At 39.3% G+C, this 10807-nt stretch overlaps 1 long non-coding RNA gene across 1 annotated transcript; it reads right to left on the minus strand.

The window, feature by feature from the left end:
- Window positions 1-1587: 1587 nt before the first annotated feature.
- On the minus strand, window positions 1588-7175 carry LOC121232805. Its single transcript, XR_005931695.1, has 3 exons — window positions 6572-7175; window positions 6235-6279; window positions 1588-1687 (listed from the first exon to the last, which is right to left on the minus strand). It is a non-coding gene; the product is annotated as an uncharacterized LOC121232805 (long non-coding RNA).
- Window positions 7176-10807: the final 3632 nt, after the last annotated feature.

Genomic DNA, 10807 nt, shown 5'->3' on the forward strand with positions numbered 1-10807 from the left:
AACAGAATAAACAAGAAGACAAAAATAAGAAAGATACCAATTAGAAAAACACAGGTGCACATTCCACGATAAAGAGAACTTGGCACAAACAACCTCAATTCGGCAGTTTATCTTGACCAATTAGACTGAGACAAGTTTCGCATGTTTTAGTTAGTATAACCAATTATATTTTATGTTTATGCACGTGTACAGTGTTGATATAACCAATCATTAAGTGTAACTAGGCGCGTGGACAGTGCGTGAATAATGTGTGCAACCAGTAGTAAAATAGCTAAACGCATGTAAGCTCTTAGTTGCAGGGGAATGGACACTAGCCTCTTCTACGGAGATAGCCGGTATGCTGTTGAACGCCTTACCTTGTACATGGCATTCCTTATAACAGCACCGGCCAGGCCATTGTAGAACGAGCACATCGAACCTTAAAGACCCTCCTAGATCGGCTTAGGGAGGGGGAGCAGGCGGAGCCCTCCTGGTCACGGGATAACTCACCTGTTCTCCGTACACAGCGTCTCCTGTTAACTGCGTTAACTTCATTAAATCAGACAATTCGGGGGGACCTGGACCAGACGGCGGCGCAACGACATTTTACGAGTACGAAAGAGAAAGGCCCCTACCCGTTGGTCCGTATGCGTGATCCTTCAGACACGCCGATGGGATGGGCCGTTTGAGCTGCGTTGCCTCGGGCGGGGGTACGCCTGTGTACAGATGCCTGAAGGGCTACTGAAATGGATCCCTAGTCGTATGGTTCGTCCTGCCCTAACCTAGTAGTGTTTGAGTGTTTTTCTTTACAGATCGCTGTCATCCTTTCCTGGCTTGTGACGTCCTGGGTATCTGATACGAATTTCTGGCAGTGGATGCAAAACCAATTGGGGGGCCCGATGTGTATTCGGATGACATCCCTCTCAGAGCCCATCAATACGTGTCTTTATGGGATCCGGCTGTCTGAGACGGAGCTGAAAACGTTGTGTACGAACTGTTTCACAAATTGAGCATTCGGTGATGGAGTTCAGTATTCTTTATTGCAGCGCTGGAAGCACGGGGGATCGCTCCTCCAAACGTGCTTAACCACGAGCTTAACTGTATGGGTTAAATACATGCCTTACATACATATTCACTAGATTTCCGAGAAATGTTATGCATAGTCATTAGTTATCCAAAAAGCTATTAGCATATGTAAATGTCCTTTACGCAAGCGCATTGGAGGTCTCTGGTGGTCGTCCGGAGTCCTCTGGTGGTCGTCCATAGTCTTCCTCACTTGTCCACTGTTTGACCCTTGTTGTATGAGTTTGCGCAGTATGCTCCTCTTCTGGGCCTCACAAACAACTTCTCTGCTTATCTCCTAACTTTAGCTCAGACATCACAAAAGACAGAACATCTCCCCTTATCACACAGGATACCTCCATAAACAAGACATATCATTACATACACAGGCTTATGTCCTTGGCTTGTCTACGTAAATCAACTTATGAAGACAGTTGTTAATCTTTTAACAAATTCTGAAGTCCTTTATCTGACAATACACTGAGTCAAAACATACGTTCTATTTCTGCATCTACTAGGCCTAGTGTCAGCCTCTGCATCAACAGGATGGTTACCGAAAGCAGAAGATTATACCAGTTGAAGTAAATAATGTTGTAATTCTAATCGTCTGGACTGGGAAGTTCCTGGTAAATCCAAAAAGCAGAACCTGTGAGAATTGATTTAAAGCCAGGAATGAATACCCCCTAAAACTGGAAAGTCAGAAAGGGTTAGTACCGATAATACAGAAATTTCTAAAGTATAAATTGTTAATAGAATGTGAATCCAAATATAACACCCCAATCTTGCCTGTTAAAAGGCTAATGGAAAAGATTACAGGTTAGTTCAAGACCTCAGAGCGATAAATCAAATAGTACAAGATATTCATCTGGTAGTAGTAAATCCTTATACTTTGTTAACAACCCTAACAGAGAAACAAGAATGGTTCACAGTGTTAGACTTAAAAGATGCCTTTTTTTCTGTATTCCCTTGAATCCCAATAGTCAAGAACATTTTGCTTTTGAATGGGAAAATCCTGAGACTGGGAGAAAAACACAATATACATAGACAGTCTTGCCTCAAGGCTTTAAGAACAGCCCTACCATTTTTGGAAATCAATTGGCACAAGAATTAGAGATTTGGAAGAAAGAAAATAATCAAGGAATCTTATTGAAATATATGGATGATCTGTTAATTGCAGCTGAGACAGAAGAACAATGTACAAAGTTAACTATTAACTTTTTGAACTTTTTGGGAATCAGTGGATATCGAATGTCAAAAGAGAAAACTCAAATAACCCAGAAAGAAGTAACTTATTTGAGTTTTGAAATCCTGAAAGGACAGAGACAATTAAGAACTGAAAGAAAAGAGATAATTTGTCGCCTCCCTCAACCTAAGACTAAAAAAATTAATTGCGAGCATTTCTGGGAATGGTTGAGTGGTGTCACCTATAGATTATAAATTGTGGCTTGCTGATCTGACTTTTATACGAGCAGCTCAAAACCTCAAACAATGGATTGGACTGATGCTGGGAAAGCTGCTTTCAAAGAACTGAAACAGGCTTAATGGGGGCACCAGCCCTAGGCCTGCCAGATCTCACAAAGACATCTGAACTCTTTACTCATGAAAGAAGAGGTATAGCTCTGGGTGTCCTGGCCCAATATCTGGGACCAAGTCAGCGAGCTGTGGCCTACTTCTCGAAGCAATTAGACAATGTGAGTCTGGGATGGTCTGGTTGTTTGAGACCCGTCGCTGCAGCTGTGCTACTGATCCAAGAAGCTCGCAAGTTCACCCTAGGACAAAGGATTATTGTGTATGTTATGTTCCCCATATGGTAATTACTGTGCTAGAACAGAAAATGGGGCATTGGTTATCCCCTAGTAGAATGCTGAAATACCAAGTGGTGTTGCTGGAGCAAGATGATGTTTACTTAAAAACTACCACCACCGTTAACCCTGCTGTGTTTTTAACAGCTGATCAAGTTGAAGGAGAACTGGAACATGACTGCCTGCAGACAATTGAAGAAGTCTACTCCAGCCGACCAGATCTCCGAGATGCACCACGGGAAGAAACGGATTAGGAACTATATACCGACGGAAGCAGTTTCATCCGTGAAGGAAAACGCTTATCAGGATATACGGTAACCACTGCTGAGAATGTAATTGAATCACGAGCTTTGCCTTCGAATGTATCTGCCCAAAACGCTGAATTGATAGCTCTTACTTGAGCACTGGAACTAAGCCAAGGAAAGCGAGTCAACATTTGGACAGACTCAAAGTCGGCTTTTGGAGTAGTACGTGCACGTGGAGCAGTGTGGAAAGAAAGAGGACTGTTATCGGCACAAGGAACCACCATTCAGCATACAGAACAAATACTGAAATTGTTAGAAGCCATTCAAAAACCAACAGCAGTCGCGATAATGCACTGTAAAGCACATTAGTCAGGTAGGACTGTCCCTGAAACAGGTAACCGATTGGCTGATAGAGCTGCGAAAGAGGCTGCAGAAAAAGGCATCCTAGCACTAGTTCTAGAGAAAAGTGTAAATTTACCTGAAGATGCTCCAAATTATAATGAAAAAAATGAAGAATTAATTATTAAATTGCAGGCTAATAAAAACGAAACAGGATAGGCTGTAACACCGATAGGTCAAATAATAGTCCCACCTGCAATAATGAGAAAACTTGCCCGAGCTGAACATAACAAAGTGCATTGGAGAACAGAAAGTAAAATATGGCAAAGATTATTTAAACAATTATAAGCAGATGTGAAATTTATATACAAAATAATCCCCAAACCAGTAATAAGATTATCTTTGGAATTATTAAACAAGAAAAATATCCAGGAGAATATTAGCAAGTTGATTTTACAAAATTGCCTTGAAAAGAAGGATACTGATACATCCTAGTTCTAGTTGATACTTTCACTGGGTGGCCTGAGGCTTTCCCTTGTCACACCAACAAAGCAAGAGAAGTAGTTAAAGTCTTGCTCAAAGAGATAATACCAAGATTTGGGGTCCCTGTAGGAATGTCATCTGACAATGGCCCTCATTTTATAGCAAAGAGTATAAGACAAGTTGAGCAAAGTATTATCTATAGATTGAGACTATCATACCCCATATAGACCACAAGCAAGTGAAAAAATAGAAAGAATGAACTATACCCTTAAGCAACAGTTGAGTAAAATTTGTCAGGAAACCACTTACATGGGTTAAAGCATTACCCATGGCTCTATTAAGAATCAGAGTATAGCCAGAAGAGAAAGAAAATTTAAGTCATTATGAAATGTTATATGAAAGACCATATCAAGTGTCCTATGTTCCGAGTACCTTGAGTGCCTTTGGAGATATATCTTTAAAGGTGTGTGGATTGTCCAGCTCATAGTTCACAAATGAGTTTCACCATGTCTAGTGCACACAGGCGACTCATGGGGGGTTACAAAAGCAACCCAGCCTTGGGTTGCCTTGAGGCCCTGTCTATCTGCAGAGATGACTCACGGGGAGCTGTGTAGACAGCTTAGCCCTGGGTTGTCTGATAAACCCTAAAGAGTAAACAGGGCAGTGGCTGCGCCATTCAAAGAACCAAAACCTGAACTGAGCCTTGAAATCCCTTAACAAATAGTATGCCCTGAGTCTCAATCCAACCACTATTCAGTTGCCTGAGGAAGCAAGGTAAAAAAAAAAAACCCAAAACCTGGAGGGTTTCAGCTTCAGTTTCAAATGACAACCTTGTGTATTCAAACAATCACAGACCAACAAAGGAAAGATAAGGGGAAACTCCACTCAGATATACATAATCCATTTAGGCCTATATCATAATCCACTCAGACATAGCCATACACCCCATTCCACAAGTCAGGGGATAAAAACCCTAAGATTCAGGTTGGAAATCGGGAAGTCACTTCTCCAACTGTACAGTTGGCTTGTGAAGGAAACCCTTCCTTCCCCTTGATCAGGACGCTGGTCGAGGTAACTTCCCTGGGATTGAGAGCCCTTACCTGGAGGGGTAAGTGAATATTGTTTATGCTTTAAGTTTGTAAACGCGTGTGTGCTTGTGGTTGTCTGTGAATCGCTTGTGGTTGTAATAATGTACTACTCTTGCCTAAAAAAATTGCAATGGTGCATTCCTCCATTGTATCTGTAAAACCTGCAATAGTGGCGTGTTAAGTCTGTAAGTGAAGTTCAAATAAATCATTTGCTTGAACCTTGCAGTTAAGTCTGCGAGTGAAGTTCAAGTCATTTGCTTAAACCTTGCAGTTAAGTCCTTTTCCATCACAAAAGGGTGTTATGATTTAAAAAAAAAAAAAAAATTCTTTTCAAGAACTTCGTCAGTATGTCTCCACAGCTGGAGCCTTAGAATTGGACACAGCAGCGCATCCCTTCCAACCAGGAGATTGGGTATATGTAAAATCGTGGACTTCAGAACCACTAGCTGAGAAGTGGAAAGGACAGTATCAAGTCATTTTAACAACATATACAGCAGTAAAGGTCTGGGGAAAAGGACCTTGGCTTCACTATTCAAGAAAAAAGAAAACACCAACAGGGAACTGGAAGTCTAAAGAAACCAGTCCTTTGAAATTGAAAATCTATAAATAAGTTTCATGTTATCTACTTGGGAAAACAATTGTGTAAAGCTTATAATATTGGGGTTGCTATTAGGAATATTGTCAAGGGCAGTAATCTTTTTGTGTTTTATAGGGTTTGAGTATTTTTTTGAAGGGGTTCTAAACATAAGATAAACAAAACAAAGCAATTATTGTTAGAGCTACTCATCTTGATATTAATTGTCTTTGTAATTTTGATTAAAATAAATCTAGTTTTGTAATTGACTCAAAGTTTTGTAAAGATATAAAATTTAACCTCAGTAATACCCTGCCTTCTGATTTCAGTCAGCCGAAAATCTAGTTCCATGGAGAGTACTGACATTGAATTTAACCAAAACTTGAGAAAAGATGTAGAACAATGAGAATCATTTTAGCAAATTAAATTGGATGGATTTAAAAGGCAATTATTTTTTTTAAATTTGAAAGAAGGAATTATAGCATTTTGCATTATAACATTACCAAACCATCCACCTCATGGGCAAAAGAATTACTTTATCGCCCTTCGGGAGAAACTTGTAGAAACACCCCTTGGGGCTGCCAATTGCCAAAACCATGGAGACAAGTGCAGATAGGAACTTGGGATCATATTCAAAATATAGAATGCTGTTTAGAATTTACTGGAGTTCCAGGATCCTTGTTAGATCCACCCAGAGTCAGGACCATCTATGGAAATTTAGATTGGTTTAGACAGAGAAAATCACGCATCCTAAGTAGAACTGTATGAAAGTTTATACTTGTAACTCCTCTGACCCAGAAATTCAAAGACTTTATCCAGTAGCTCAAGCCCTAAGATGGGGATGTATTTGTAGAAATTATAATAATATTTTAAATGATACTTGGTTCCCTCTTAATAATGGAAGAAAAAATTTGGCCTGGAATTGACTGTATTAAAGGACAGGTGGAAAGTTTAGGGTTAACTGTTTGGGTGAGTAGTGATGGTACATGATCCACTCACCTTTTCATGAAGGACAAAAGCAAATAATGGACTTCTGACTTAATAACTCTATACCCTCTCTGGAAGAAATCCCCCTTGCGGCCTTGATAGTGGAATTGGGTAAATCGAGAAGATGATACCTGGCAATTGCCAAGTACTGGAACTAAAATAGGATGGGTATTAAAATCTATATTTTTACCACAGTTAACAACTCTTCAAAATAAGATAACTCTCCACAATCTTTCATTCCAAGTAGAAACATTAGCTAATGTTACTCAAAGTGGGTTAAATAAACTCAATGTATAAATACAAGCTACAAGTAAAATGACACTGCAAAATCAATTAACTTTAGACTTACTACTATTAAAAACATGGAGTATGTAGGTACATTGGACTTTCAAATGATTCATGTTGTATCCACATACCAAACGTGACAGATGATCTAAATCATCAGATAGACAGAATAAAACATGTACCTCAAAACAGTAGAGAATTAAGATCAAACATAGAAAGTTTTTAGCTAAACAAAATAGTTCAAAACTTTGGATTTGTTTTTTTTTGGCTGGATGGTTGACTGAGCTTTTATAAAATATAATTCTGATAGTTACCATCATTGTTATAATCTGTGTCACTTTTGGCTGTCTTCAATGAACTGTGACACAATGTCTGTTCAAGTGAGACTACTAAAAAAAAAAAATTAGTAGCCTCAAACAGAAAAGATGAAAGTATTGAAATGATTTTCAAAACTTTCAAAGGGGGGAAATATTGCAAATATTCTGATAAAGAAATCAAAATTTAATCACATAGAAGTGTTAGGTTTGATTAAGAAGTAAAATTGTGAAGCATAACGTATAGGATTGTGAAGTTTGAAATGTAGCCAATAGAAACTTTAGGAACTGTGTTATGTGTGACTATAGGAACCTTAATATTGTTAAAGTTTGAAATAGCTAACCATGGAAACCTCACCAGGAAGTTACTGGTTTTTCTATGTTTTGTTTCAAGAAACTAAGGAAACTGTCATGGACACCAGTTTGCTGCTTGGAAACCCCTTACCCTTCCCATCTCGATTTGAGTATCAAAGATTCCAATCAGTAGAGCTAAGTGAAATTGACCAATGATTATTTTTAAATAAGAATATTGATAAGGTTATATAATCAAAGGACCAATCATTATAAAGGTTAAATTTAAGAGCGAGCATAGTATGCATTTTTATGTAAAGAGCTTATGTAACAATGACCAGACAGAAAAAGTCTATAAAAACTGATGGATTTTGATACCAAGTTGGACACACCTTTGGAGGAGCGATCCCCCGTGTCCCCAGCGCTGCAATAAACGAAATGCCTGCTGCTTAACTTCACATTGGTGTTAAGGAGTTTTATTCCGGATTTCGGTAACACCACCAAAGGTATAACTGCATTTAATACTTCTGCTGGAATATCCATTTCTTCATCAGGTTTCTCTTCAGTTATTAAACATATCTGGGCTTTCCAAGTCATCTCTGGAGGAATATGCAACTGAACAGAGTCTTCAGAAAAGGTTAGTTGTGTATTCAACTTACAAAGTATGTCCCGTCCAAGCAGTGGTAAGGGGCATTCTGGCATATAAAGAAATTCATGAGTTAATTTAGTATCACCAATTTAACACTCCATAGGTTTTAAAAACAGTCTTAAGGTCTTTTTCCCTGTTGCACCAACAACATTTATTTTAGTTTTACTTAAGGGTCCCTTACAACTAGTTACTACCGAATGTGTGGCTCTACTATCAACTAAAAAATCTATTATCTTATTCCCCAGCTTAACTGGAACCAGAGGATCGGCTGGGGAGATTTTAATAGATTCCTCCGGTCCCCTTCAGTCTAACCCGATTTCTGTCATTACTTCAATAGCCTCCTTTTTCTTCTTTCCCTTATCATTAGAGAGATTAGGGCATTCCTTTTTCCAGTGTTCCTCCTGTCTGCAATATGCACATTGATTTGCTCCTAAAGGGACGTTGTAATTTTCTCTATCATAACTTCCCTGTCCTCTTCCCCTTCCTTGAAATCCACTTCTTCCATGTCCCCTTCCTTGCCCTTTACTTCTCCCATCATTTAGGGCAGCTACTAGGGATGCCTGAATTTTGGCCCATCCTCGTTTTTCCTTCTCAGCCTCCTCATCTCGATTATTATATACTTTATATGTAATGGCTAATACCTGTGAAATTGTCATTCCATCTGCCCCTTCTGCTTTTTGCAATTTTTTTCTAATATCAATTGCAGCTTGACTGATAAACAACATATTAAACAACTTCAAATTGCTGGGATCTTCTGGATCTAAATCAGTCCATTTTTGTGTCACTTCACACAATCTCTCATAGAAAGCAGAAGGGGTCTCTTTATCCCTTTGTCTTACTTCACATAATTTGGATACTATGCATGCCTTCAGGATTGCTTTGATATGATCCAACCACCTGTTTTCAATTTAACAAATCAGAGGTGGTAAATGGTATATGTACATATACTGGTGTTTATTCTGGTCCCACTGCTTGTCTAAGGGGAGCCTGCACTATAGGTTTCTGCTGTCTTGTTCTTCCTGAGACTGGACTCATATTATCACTTTCTTCATCACACAAACTATTTGCCTCTGAATTCTTAGGGGGGTATACTAGTAATTGTACATCCTCTTCATATTCTCCAGTCTCAGATTTTCCACCCCCACATTCAGTATAACAAGATTTAGTTTCTTTTTCCATTTTTTTCTTTCAATTCATATATACCAATTTGACATTTAGAATCTACTAAGCCACATTTTTTTTCAAACATCCCAATGATTCCTTAAAGTAAAGAATAAATCAACATAAGTTACCTCATCACGTTTTTCAGTCCTATGACAAAACAACATTAATTTTAATATCGTATTATATTTCAAAGATCCATTTTCTGGCCACTTCTCACCATCCTCTAATCGGTATTGTGGCCACCACTGATTACAATAATGTTTTAATTTATCTTTTTTCAGGGGATCCCCACCAAATTTATTCCAATTCTTTAGGATGCATCCTATGGGAGAGCAGGAGGATACTTCCTGGGAAGCAGTAGCACCCATTTCGGTACCGAAAACAATTTGAGGGAAGTCTCTCTTCATCTTCTGCTGCTGTTACGGAGGCATGCACAATCAAATCCAACAGGTGTTAAAAGTCAGATTTATTCTTCAGTAAAAAGTTACTTAGAACTCCGGTAACATTTGCAAACCACAGTCTCAATGATGTAAGGGGAATTAGTACTACACAGCTGACTTAAGAATTCTTAAGGTTTAGAAATGATGACTCAAAATGCACATATCACTCACCTAAAAGATGAGGGCTCTCAACCTGCAGGAGTTACCTAGGGTGGCATCCCGACCCAAGGGGAGAGTCCCCGACTGCAGACTCGCTGCTCTGAGGAGGACTGATTCCCAAAATGTCCTCTGGCGGGACCTCATTTATACCCTTGTATAATCTGATCTGTGGTCATTTTAATCCCTATTGGCCTAAAGGTTACTTCAGTGTACCTGGCGCATCTCAACCGGTCAGTTCAGTTTTCAACCTGCGGCCTCTAGGGTTTGGGTTTTTTTTCCTCTCTTCCCTGCCTGGAGAAGTTTTGTTTCCTGTTGGGGGGGGGGGTGGGGTGGTGGTGGGGGTGGTACTGCCACACAATCCACCCTGTGACCACAGTCACGATTCGACTGGTTTCCTTGGAGTGGTGGTACAGTCACCTGTTGCCTCCAAAGTTAAAAGGGAGTGCAGTCTGATGAATTTGACGCTCATCGTGGGTCATCATTCTGGTCTAGAATTAAAGTGGAATATCTGACACAGGAATATTCAGTACACGAACAGGTTTTTAAGGGAGTATACTTAACTGTTAGTACAGACTTCACTACTGCGCGTTTGATACAACTTATTGCAATACAGATTACAGTAATCATAACTACAAGCATTATTAAAGATTGGAGAAGGCCGGTCATCCACCCCGTCAAAGAAAATCCTAACATATCAAAACCTTTCCCAGCCAATTAGTCCCTGGTGCAGAAACAATTACCTCCGAATCTCTTGCCACTTTCTTTTGTTGATTTGATCTTGAAGCTACATGGACACATTTGGAGTGAACACAGCAGTCGTCCATCAACAGGTTCAAAACTCCACATACACCTTTCTCTTTCAGTAGCATCAAATCCAATATGGCTCAATTTTGGATAGTCATTTTAACCGGTATGTTGTAACTGATTGTTCAAGAGTCCCAAACTG

The sequence above is a fragment of the Aquila chrysaetos genome, chromosome W (genome assembly GCF_900496995.4).
Source record: "Aquila chrysaetos chrysaetos chromosome W, bAquChr1.4, whole genome shotgun sequence".
NCBI lineage: Eukaryota > Metazoa > Chordata > Aves > Accipitriformes > Accipitridae > Aquila > Aquila chrysaetos.